The sequence below is a fragment of the Capsicum annuum genome, chromosome 5 (assembly GCF_002878395.1).
Source record: "Capsicum annuum cultivar UCD-10X-F1 chromosome 5, UCD10Xv1.1, whole genome shotgun sequence".
NCBI classification, from domain to species: domain Eukaryota; kingdom Viridiplantae; phylum Streptophyta; class Magnoliopsida; order Solanales; family Solanaceae; genus Capsicum; species Capsicum annuum.
The window spans coordinates 809,018-821,377 of record NC_061115.1 but is presented as its reverse complement, the minus strand read 5'-3'; the positions used below and the strand labels follow the sequence as shown (position 1 = coordinate 821,377).

The 12,360-nt window shown below is 36.8% G+C and overlaps 1 pseudogene; it reads right to left on the bottom strand.

The window, feature by feature from the left end:
* Positions 1-6,788: 6,788 nt before the first annotated feature.
* Positions 6,789-12,360, bottom strand: part of LOC124898854 — a 60,950-nt pseudogene continuing 55,378 nt past the window's right edge.

Genomic DNA, 12,360 nt, shown 5'->3' with positions numbered 1-12,360 from the left:
AAAATAAGTATAAATTATATAAAAGCACCCACTAAACAAGAAGTTGGTTAGGTGCACTGCTATGTTGAGGTGACTTTTTATTTTTTTCTGTAGTAAGCACCCACACTTCTTAAATCATGGGTCCGCCAATGGAATTGACCAGTGGTGCTTGGTTGAAGCTCCAGTAGGTAGCCACTCCCTTCTTAGAGAACCGTAAGTGAGACTTCCACCTCCTCATATGGCTCCGTCCTGAGCTTCCGTCATCGGCCTTGGCATTAAACTACCGTCTATGCATGTATTTTCAGCCTGAATTGACGAATTTTTTGCTTCTCGGGTGATTTTTAGGTTCTATTTGGGCAATATGTATTCCGCTGGACACATATTACGAAAAAATTACGTTGGTCCTCCATATTCACAAAAATTTGTGCACTAAAAGTTGAACTCCAATGTGGATACTAGAGGAAAAGAAAAAGAAACATGGATGCTAAAGAAATTGGATAATTAGAAATGAAAATTAACAAATTACTAAGGTTATACTCCATCCGTCTCCCATTAGTTGTTACATTTGCCTTTTGCACGGTATTTACGAAATCATAATAGGAACAGTTTGATCGAGATAGAGAGGTTTTCGATATACCCTCGACTTAAATAAAGCATGGCAAACAGTTTGAAAAAGAACTTTCATTCAAAAATGTCATGTTTTTGGTTGGTATACAACAATGTTAACATCTATCATGTTTCTTCATGGTTCAAATGACAGAGATTTTGCTATCTGCTCATTTCCTATTTTCCGCCTCAGTAATCCGTACAAAAATGTCGATGTTAACAACATTACAACGTCTAAAATTGCAGTGAGTTATCTGCAGGGCTGTTTCAATAAAATTAGTGGCCTAAAGCCAAACTTAAACAAGAAGCCTTAAAAATATAAATATACATGCAAATAATATTATAATAATTTTGAGTTGTTTTTTTTTGTATATTGATTGTTTTTGGTGTAATATTTTTGAAAGACACATACATGACCTTTAACTTGACATATAATATGATTATTAATAAGATGTTGGTCATTTGTTTGCAATATATTAACTTGGATGTTATTACTAAAACATTAATTATTAATATGAAGTTTGAGTTGTTTAATTCAAAGTTCTAAAATATTTCTTGTAAAAATTAGATAGCTCTTTCTTTTTGTATTTTTTTTTTAGAGAGAACGCCTAAAATACTGGTTGTCTTAATCCCATCCCCATCCCCCCCGGACTTGTTATTTTTATACATTGTGTACCTCCTCATAGTCCAAAGACCACAATCGTGTAAAACACACACTTATATGGTGAAATTTTGGCCTATGTATATGTCCACAAGGATAAATAATATAAGATCCTTTTTCATATTTATCCTATGTTAAAAATCACTCACTTTCAATCCCTAAAAACTTTTGCGTAAGCTTTTAGTAAAGAAGGGTGAAATTTTTGAGTTTTTCTTTGCTCCAAAATAGAGAAAAGTTGAAGCTTTGAGGAAATATTTATTTTTTGATTGAATTTTCTTCGATTAAGTAAGTTATTATCCTAAAAAAATATGTTTTTTTGTTTGTTTTCTTTGTGTTAAAATATGGTTTTTTTTTCGTTTAGTGTTTCCTACTAGATTCCAATTACTGTTTCGATTAAGGATTTGATTTAAAGCATAGAAATCATAATGAAAAAAAAAATTATTTTGTGAAATTTTGAAAGTAATGGAGGAGAAGAGAGTTGATACGAAGAAAAGAGAGAGATGAAGCCTTGAAACTATGAAAAAAATAAAGAGTAATGGCTTTTTTTTCAATTTTTACTGTTGGAATAAAATGATATGGTAAATATTTTCGTCCCTCGCGCACCTTATTGCGGTTGTACTCAGTTTTCGTGTCAAGTGGACCATGAGGAGGGACTCGACATATTAAAATAACAAGTTTCGGGAGGTTTTTAAGACAATAGTTTAGGTGTGCAACAAAGAAAACCTTACAAGTTTAGGAGGTAATTAAAACTTCTCTCTATTTTTCTTACGATAATATTTTTAAATGTAATTCACGATCTTCATTATTTTTCAAGTGAACTAGAAATCATAAAATTTACTCAAATGTTTTTGAAGCATCTCAAAATTTTGGGGGCCTAAAGCAAACGCTTTACTAGCTTTACCCTTGAGCCACCATTGGTTATCTGCAGCATTATCATGTCATCGATGTCTATCCTAACTCATGGTCAAGTTGTCAGTAGCACTACTTGTTGATGCCTACTGTCAGCTTCCGTTACGAAAATGTAGGAGTTATAGAGGATAACTCGAGATTTGCAGGCTGATTTAGGAACCGAGTTCGAGATTTCAGCTCAAGATGAATCGAGAAGAAGAGAGAATAGAAAGAGAAGAATAGAATAGAGAGAAATTTAGAACAAAAATTGATATTTGTTATTGATGATTCTTTATTGTACAAATTTCCTATTTATCTGAAAATGGAATACACTATGAATACAATTGTAACTACTTTTAACAGATTTGAGAATGAACAGTAAAAACTGCCTAACTAATTGGCAGTTATAACTACTTTCTTGAATTGGTTACTGAGGTGGACTGACTTCTTTTAATCTCCCTTTCCAGCTATTTATGTCTTTCAATCTTTATTTTATGTATCAACACTCCCCCTAACAAGAGATCCTTGTCCCCAAGGATTAAAAGTAGTAAATCTAGTCAACAATGCATTGCAGAACTCCCAAGTAGCCTCATCAACCGATAGACATTCCCACTAAACCAAAACCTGAGCAACCACCTTATTGCCCTTCTTCACCATCCTTCTTTGCAAAATACTCTTCGGAGAGGGGCAGTGAGAATGAGCAATAGCCAAGGTAGGGGGATAAGAGATAGTAGCAGGTAGCTCATAACACTTCTTCAGTAATGACACATGCACAGCAAGGTGAATCTTGACATCAGCCGGAAACAAAAGAGTATATGCTACTGGCCCAAACTTCTTGATAATCTGGAAAGGACCATAGTACCTAGCAGACAATTTGTGATGAGACTGAGTAGAACCAGTCTGTTGTCTGTTAGGTTGAGTCTTAAAGTAGACCCAATCACCAACTTCAAAGGACCTGTCACTCCTATGTAGGTCAGCCTGCTGCTTCATTCTCAGTTGAGCCCTGGTTAAATGGTGCTAAAGAAGTTGTAAAATCATTTCTCTATGGAGAAGAGAATTATACACTTTAGCTGAAGTTGGTTCACTAGGAAGGTAAGGCAAGTACAAAGGGGGAGGCCTGCCATACAAGGCTTCATATGGAGTCATATGAATAGATGAATGATAGGATGTATTGTACCAGTATTCAGCCATAGCTAAACAATTTGACCAATTAGAAGCATCTTCACTACAGAATCACCTCAAATATGTCTCCAAACATCTATTCAGTACTTCAGTCTGGCTGAGGGTGGTATGCGGATGATGTGTGTAGGTGGACCCTTTGTAATGTGAATAACTCCTGCCAGAAGGTGCTGAGGAAAATAGTATCTCTGTCACTAGTAATTGCATCGGGAAGACCATGAAGTTTTACTACCATATCCAAAAATACTTGAACAATAGATGCAGAAGTATAAGGGTGTTTAAGAGCCATGAAATGAGCATATTTGCTTAACCTGTCAACCACCACTAGTATGACTTCATTACCTCTAGAATTAGGAAGTCCAGTGATAAAATACATACTGATTTGATACCAAACTACATCCGATATGACCAACATTTGCAATAAACCAGGAGAAGCTGCTAAGTTTGCTTTGTTCTTTTGACACACATCACAAGCATGAATAAATTTTTGAACATCAGATCGGAGCCCTTTCCAGTAGAAAAGAGTCAGCAATATCTTCAAGGTGGTTTCTATGCCTGAGTTACCACCCTGAGGGGAGGAATTCTACAAGGTGATGATTTGAATTCTCAGCTGGTGGTCATTTCCCACCACAAGTCTTCCTTTCCTCCTTAACTGATTATTAAACCAAGTATACTGCTTGAGAGTACCAGGAGAGGCCTGGAGTTGAAGAATAAGAGCTTATGTCTCATGGTCAGCCTGCCAACTATCAATTATGGCATGGAAAAGATCACAAGTAGCAGTAGATAGCACCAACGACATAAGTTCAACACTTGTTACCCTTGATAAAGCATCAACCACTTTGTTTTTCACCCCTCTTGTATTCAATTGTGTAGTCAAATGACATTAGTTTAGTCAACTACAAGAGTTGAGAGTTAGTATGCAACTTTTGTTCCATTAAAAACTTCAAAGCTTTCTGTTCAGTTCTAAAGACAAACTTTTGACCAAGAAGATATTGTGACATTTGGTAACAGACTGCACAATAGCTAATAACTCTCTATCATATACTGACTTTACTGTATGTTTAGGGGAAAGAGCTTTGCTAATAAAAGCAATGGGATGGCCCTCTTGCATGTGAACAACACCAATACCAGTCCCACTTGCATCAGTTTCCACAATAAAGAGCTTTGTAGCATCACGTAACGCTAAAACAGGAGCCTGAGTAAGTCTTTCTTTGAGAGTTGCAAATGCAGTAGCTGCTTCATTAGACCATTTAAAATTGTCCCTCTTCAAGAAGTCAGTTAATGGTCTAGCAATTATACCAAATCCCTAGATGAACCTCCTATGATATTTGATTAATCCCAAAAATCCTCTTAACTGCTTAAGAGTAGTAGAAACAGGCCAATTCTGCACAACATTCACCTTTTGCGGATCAGTAGACACTCCATGCTCCGTAATAAAATGACTAAGATACTCAATTCTCAACACCCCAAAGAAATATTTTCTTTCTTTAGCAAACAACTAGTGCTGCATCATAACTTCAAAAATAGCTGTAAGATGCAACAAGTGATCTTCCAAGATCTTGCTATATACAAGGATATCATCAAAGAAGACTAAGACAAACTTCCTCAGGAAGGGTTGAAATACAAAATTCATAAATCCTTGGAAAGTTGCTGGTGAATTTGATAAACCAAAGGGCATAACCAAATATTCAAAATGATCCGAGTGTGTTCTAAAGACTATTTTAGGCACATCATCTTCTGCCATTCTCAGCTGATAGTACCCAAACCTGAGGTCAATCTTAGAAAAGATCTTGGACCCTCCCAACTCATCTAACATGTCTTCAACAATAGGAATTAGAAACTTGTTCTTGATAGTATGTTTATTTAAATCTCTATAGTCCACACACATCCTCTAAGAACCATCCTTCTTCCCAACTAAAACAACAGGAGACGCAAAAGGACTACAACTAGGTTGTATGATCCCTTGATCTAGCATTTTTTGTATTAACCCATCAATGATATCCTCTTTCACATATGGATATCTATATGGTCTCTTGTTTACAGGTTCAATACCATGGTGTAACACAATTCTATGATCAAAAACACCTCTAGAAGGTGGTAACTAAGTAGGTTCGTTAAACAAAGGTTGAAACTGCAACAATAGACTTAATACCTTTGCATCAGGTTGTTCCTTAGTTTCAATGGCATACCATTGTACATCACTATTCATAGAAGGAACTACTTGGATCATGCATAGTTGAGACTGATTACCTGAAAACTTAGCCATTTTTCTAGCTCCTAAGGCGGTGACTTGACTTCCTGCACCTCTGAGACAATGTTTCTTCCCTTTGTAGTAGAATTCCATGGTGATTTCTTAAAATTCATCTTAATATCCCCCAAGGTAAGAAACCATTGAACCCCTAAAACCACCTCACAAGAACCTAGTGGTAACCACAAGAAAACAACAGAGAACTTAGCTCCTTGTAACAACCAAGATATAGTGCACATCTTGTCAACTTGCATGTCATTTCCATTGGCTGCTGCGACTTTTTCAGGAAGAACTAATCTGATGGGGCACCCTAATTATTGTACTAACTCAGGGTCAATAAAGTTGTATGAACTACCAGTATCAATTAAGATGTGTAAAGGCTTTTTAAAGTGATAGCCAGTCACTTTCAAGGTCCTATATCCTAAGGAACCATTTAAAACATGAATAGAAATTTTCAGTTGCTCCATTGTGTTGGTCATCTCCACTTCCTGACTTTCTTTAGGGTCTACCATTTCCAAAATCTGGTCATCACCACCCTTATCCCGCTCCTCTATTTCCAGTAAGTACAACTGCTTAATAGTCTTGCACTTATGACCAAAAGTGTACCTCTCATCACAGAAGTAACCAAGACCTTTAGATCTTCTGCCATTCATTTCTTCAATACTCAATGTTCTCCTATTAACACTTTTTTGTGGTCCTTCATAACCAGTAGTTGGAGTAGGTAATATTCCTAGTTTACTCTGCAACCCCTGCTCCGTTGACTTCTTAGATGTGCTGAAACTATGGAATCCACTGGATGGTTTGATGGCAGTAAGATATGCTTCTTGCACTCTTATACGCCTGTGAAAGTGATGTAGGTTGTGTAATCTTCACAGCAATGTTCAGTTCAAGTTTCAAACCCCCAATGTAACAACTAATAACATTTTCTTCAGACAATTTGACCCTAGCCAAATACTTCTCAAATACAGCCTGATATTCTTTCACGCTCCCCATCTATTTGATCTTTTTCAGCTCCTCCATAGGGCCATCAAAGTCAGTACCAAACCTATCCACCATAGACATTACGTACTCAGTCCATGTAGGCGGTTGAAAATATTGCCTATACCTCATAAAAGATAGATGCCACCGAATGGCTTCTCCCTTCAACTGCAAAGCTGCAACCGAAACCTTATCCTCATTAGCAACATTTTCCATGGAGAAGAATTGTTCAATTTTGAACAACCAGGATCATAAATCTTCCCCAAAAAATCTCAAACAATCCATTCTCGACCATCTTGAGAAATTGGAGTTGTGAGTTTTATAGCTTGTAGGGCTTTTATAATGCCCTCTTTCTTTTGAATGTTGAGGTCCAGAGGGTCCTACTCTATCCACAGGAGATTTCTCCCTCCTATTTTCTCCTGATTGCACCAACTGCTCTTTCGATTCCATCACTACTTGATCTAATCTTTTCAAGCTAGTGAACTCCCTTGTCAAAGTTCCTGATACAAGACAAACAAGAGGAACACAAAATAGCTACAAAAACAGTCCAATACACCCTCCAAAATAGTCCACAAATCACAACAAATCGCGGAGCAAATGGAGACCTCACTCGGATTCGACAAATACAACAAGAATACAAGAAACAAAGGTGTATTTGACATCCAAACCAGCCACAAATTGTGAAGAACAAGATGACAACAAGAACACAAATTTTCTGATTTAACAAGACACAAAAACAGTCCACTACAAACAATAACAAGATTACAAGAATAAAAGGATAGATAGTGAGATATAGATTTGTTAAAAGACTTAGGAACAAAGCGTGATTCAAACACTAAACCCCTAATTAATGTAACAACAATACCACACTCTTACGGTGACCACCAAGAGAATCACTCACCTCAAGATCCACCATTTTCAAGCAAAAATAATATTGACTTTTTCAAGCCCTATATTAAGGATGACTTTTCAAAGCCCTAACTAAGAACTATACTAAGGTGTTGCACTCTCTAAAGAGAGAATAAATCTTTCAAATGTTCATCATTCATTAACTAAAGAGAAAAGACCTAAAATGTAATACTTATAGTATATTACAAACGTAGACAAAAATACCACATTACCCTTAATGACCAAGGGTGGCCTTGGTGTGTTGGAAGACAATATGAATTGTCCAAAAAGCCCTTAAAGCTAAGATACCAAAATGCCCTTAGTAAAGGGAACCAAAACTGTGATCCAACAAAGGTGGTCCAAACCCGAGAGTCCTTAAGTCTTCAAGGCTCCAAGCCAGTGGCGGAGCCAGACTTTTGGTTAAGGGTATTCATATTTTTCTTTGGGCAAAGAACTGTTTAAAAAACAAAGAAAATAAAGCACTGCTGCATCTGTCAAGGTCAAACTCGGGTTGTTGATGCGGAAATGCAAACTCTTGACCACTGGACTATGCTTCTTTAGCTTGTTAAGGGTGTGCAACAATATGTATATAACCATAAATATCTATATTTAACCTATATACTCAAAAAAAATTTCCGACGAAGGGTGTTCATCTGACCACCCTTCGTTTGCTGTGGCTTCGCCATTGCGTCCAAGCAATCTTCCACACTTGGGTTTGATCAATGGTGGGATCAAAACGTCCCCTTCAAGTATGATCCCATGCCCTTCATGCAACCAAAGCTTGATTCTTCACATAGTGACTTTGAATGATGTCGTCAAAAGATAAGGCTGCCATTATTCTTGTATCATCCCCCTCTTCTTGAAAATGATTCGACCTCGAATCCAAACCTTGCAAAACTGAAGAGAGGACAAATAAATACAAACTCCTCATGGCATGAGGGTTAGCGTCAGCATAACAAATCATCTCAACATGCCAAGGTTGCACATATTTGCAATATAACCAAGGATCCTTTGAATTAAATATAAAAATCTCAATAAAAGGTACACAAAGGATTTGGTTACGGGAATCACCAAGAGATAAATAAACTACATAGGTCCTAATGACATCAAATAATCCACAAGGTAGAACTTCCTTCATTTTATGAGCCATAAGACACCATTGCTCCTTTATCTCGTCAAAAGACCACACCAAGAGGGTGTTTCGATTGGTTCTAAAGTCCATAAAATCCATATAGCATTATCACACACACATGGACAGACCAACAAACTTCCTACCTCGACATGAAACAAATCCAAAACTAGCATGGAAATCATCAAAGGCAAAGAGGTAGTATAGGAAAGAATCACATGTAAAGGAATTCACAGGTGAAGAATAAGTATTTAAACACATAGACATTCTTTCCTTCAAACATCTAGACAACTTGGCATCCACAAGTTGGAATTCATGCAATTTAGGCACAAGTGTGTCAAACAAGGATGCACATTTAGGAACATTACCCCAAGGAGTCAATGACACATTTGTCCTCGGGTTTTCAAGAAGGACTACACATTCCTTATCCATAAGAGTACTCTCATCTTTCAAAAAGAGATTTTCATCTTTAGGAGGAATGTTATCACACCATAGTGGGTTAGCATATCGGCTATAGCTTCCAAGGAAAACTATACCTTCATTTTCACCACTAGGCTCATTAGGAGTATTTATATCATCTTCAAATAAGACATTATACCTAAAGAGAGCATGATCTATTTCATGGGCAGATTTGGAACAAAAATATTCAGCACTCTCTAAAAGCTCAATATCACGTTTTAAAGAGATTTCAAGTACAAGATTATCCCAAGAATAGCTCTTAGGTTCACTTCCCTTTTGTTGACAAACTTTTTCAAATACTTCACTCACTTGATTTCACTTAATGACATTACACACATACTTAAGTAGTGGAAAATTTTCACAAATAGGTTGATCAACACCAATTACACAAGACAATGTACTTCCATTCAAAATATAGGCTTCAACACTAGGTGGAATCGATCTTACAAGAAGATTCAATTTGGTCATCAATAGGATCAACTAGTGTATCCACACTCACAACATGTACATTATTAACAAAAGTTAAAGAATCATTAGACTCACAAGTAAGCAATCTACTACTCACACTCAATGGGCTACTAGCCACACAATTATCATTCATATGCACAAAAGTGTAAGAGTTAGCTATTTTACCTTGAAGTTCTTGAGTCGACTCTCCTTTCCCGTGTTGTGAAGGTCCTCCATAAGATTGGGCAGCAACTTTACTTTGGCATTGATCTCTATCACTTTCCATGTCGGTACCTACATAAATGTCCTTAGAAATAGGAGGACAGACAATGTTATCTCGGTTTGGTGGAGATCCCCTCGCTTTGCTCCACATAACCTCTTCTTTTTCCACTCTCGGATTACCACCTTGCACACCCTTACTCCTCTCAATCTTTTTTCTCTCATAAGCATTCGGATTGGAGTAAGTATTCACTTCTCTTTGCAGCTCGGGCAGCATGTATGTCATGAGGTGATTTCCCCACTGGTCTCTTATAATATTAGGTCGATTTTGCACATTTGGAACTCTATGTTGTGCAAACCAATCGACACCTAAGCATATATGACCATATGTCAATGGAAGAATATCACACCACACCTCCTCATGGTACTTAAATTGGGAGAAGACAACTTTGACCCTCTCGATAATCTTAAACCCATCCAAGAAGTATGGAATGAGTAAAGGCTTGCAAAACAACCCCAAGTAGTCAACCATGGATGGAACGATGTAGTTTCTATAGTACCTATCATTTAACACAATGAGGCAGCCCGGTATCCCACAAATGGTCACCTTTACGGAGTGTACACTCCTTCTTGGATCAACATTGTAAAGGACACGAGTACCCCTCGGTTTTGGAGATGCATACCCTCTTCTTCTCGTTGAACAACCTCCACTAGAGCTAGTATAACTATTCACACTATATCGATCTTGATAAGAAGTACTACAAGGTGGAGAATATGAATCTTCACACTCCTCACATGTACTCTCATCATAACTCTCATAAGCTTTGCGAACGAAAGGGTTATACCTAACACCAAATCTAGGTTTGGAGTGAGAAGGGTAGGACTCCTCACATGCCCCAAAGTCATCATAAGATCCATCACAACGTCCTACATCATCTCCAAAGTCACCATAAGCACTAGGCACTTCATTCACCTCATTTTCTCCCTCAAAACAGTAACTTTCAAATCTGCCCAAGTTTCGATCATGGCTATTTTCATAGCCTCTGCAATCTTCCTCAACTTCGTAGCCATAAAACTCCTCACTACAACCATAGTCTCCCATGTTGTAGTCACAATAATCCCAGGCTATCGAAGAAATATTCCCCTTATATCACTTTTTGAACCTACAAAATGAACAAACAAGATTAGTAGCAAACGATCCTCACCAACACTCATATTCACTCACTTTTGTGATCCTCACAATTGGAGCGTCGAATATTGAAAGTTGCTTATACTCCGGTAGTCAATAAGATGTTAATTCTACTTGGCAAATGGAATGGATTCTTGCTTGATCGACTCAAGAAACAAAATAAAATTTACTTACGAACTTGAAACAAAGAAGTTACTACGAGTTAAAAATGAGAAAAGCACACAAATAACGAAGACACGAAGAAACAGATTCAATAATTAATCTACAACTAAGAAGGTGATTACTAGTTGTTAATTAATTCTAGAATCAAGACATGAAACTAATGAAACAATAAGATGAAAGGAAGAATCTAAAATTTGAGCTTGAAAATATTGCGTGAACAGTAGCAGTGATGACATGGCAGCCATGTATTGGGTCGGTTTTATCAAGTGGTTATTCTCAAAGGTTCAAGTCTTGATCAAAAATTAATTTAGATTGGTGGAATTTGTTTTAGGAGGGAAAATAAGTCTTGGAGCCTTTTTCAATTTTCAAGACTTGACTTTTTCTTGTACTTCTCCTTAAAACATGGACCCTTTTTTCATGGGAAAGTTGTTGAGAAGTGATGTAAAGTCTTTAGTGTGTAGGAAAAGTCTTTGAGTCACAAGTACTACACCTTGAAACTTGGATCTATGTCTTGCAAGAATAACACAATACACACTCTTTTTCTTCAACTTCTAAGATCAACAACCACTTTTTTTCAACAATATATGGAGATGGTGAAGAACACCAAGAACACAAACTTTGAGTCTTGAAGTTCTAAGGTTCAAGTTGGACCTCCCAAACAACAACAACAACTTTCCAAGCTTAAATTCCACAACACAATCTCCACAATCCACGTTCAAAACTTGAACCAACAACACATCACACGTTCAACTCTCGAACCCGCAACAACAATACCAACAACAATCGACCACACTTTGTTCACATTAACAACATCAACAACATCAACAATTCAAGATAAAATCTAACATATAGACTCAAAGTGTTAGTGAGGAACAAAACTAACACTTATAGATAATAAATACAAGTAAAAATATTGGCCAATACACAACAAGAACACAATTTTTGGCCAAGAACACAAAATGGACAGATTGCTATTTTTTCTGAAATTTTCAGATTTCAACTTTTTTTTTAACAATTTTTTTTTTGATTTTTCAACTAACAAGCCCAAGATTGATCTTGTGGTAACAAGATCAAGACATGATTTGATACCAAATGATACAAGACAAACAAGAGGAACACGAAACAGCCACAAAAATAGTCCAATACACCCTCCAAAACAGTCTACAAATCACAACAAATCGTGGACCAAATGAAGACCTCACTCGGATTCGACAAATACAACAAGAATACAAGAAACAAAGGTGTATTTGACACCCAAAACAGCCACAAATAGTGAAGAATAATATAACAACAAGAACACAAATTTTCGGATTCAACAAGACACAAAA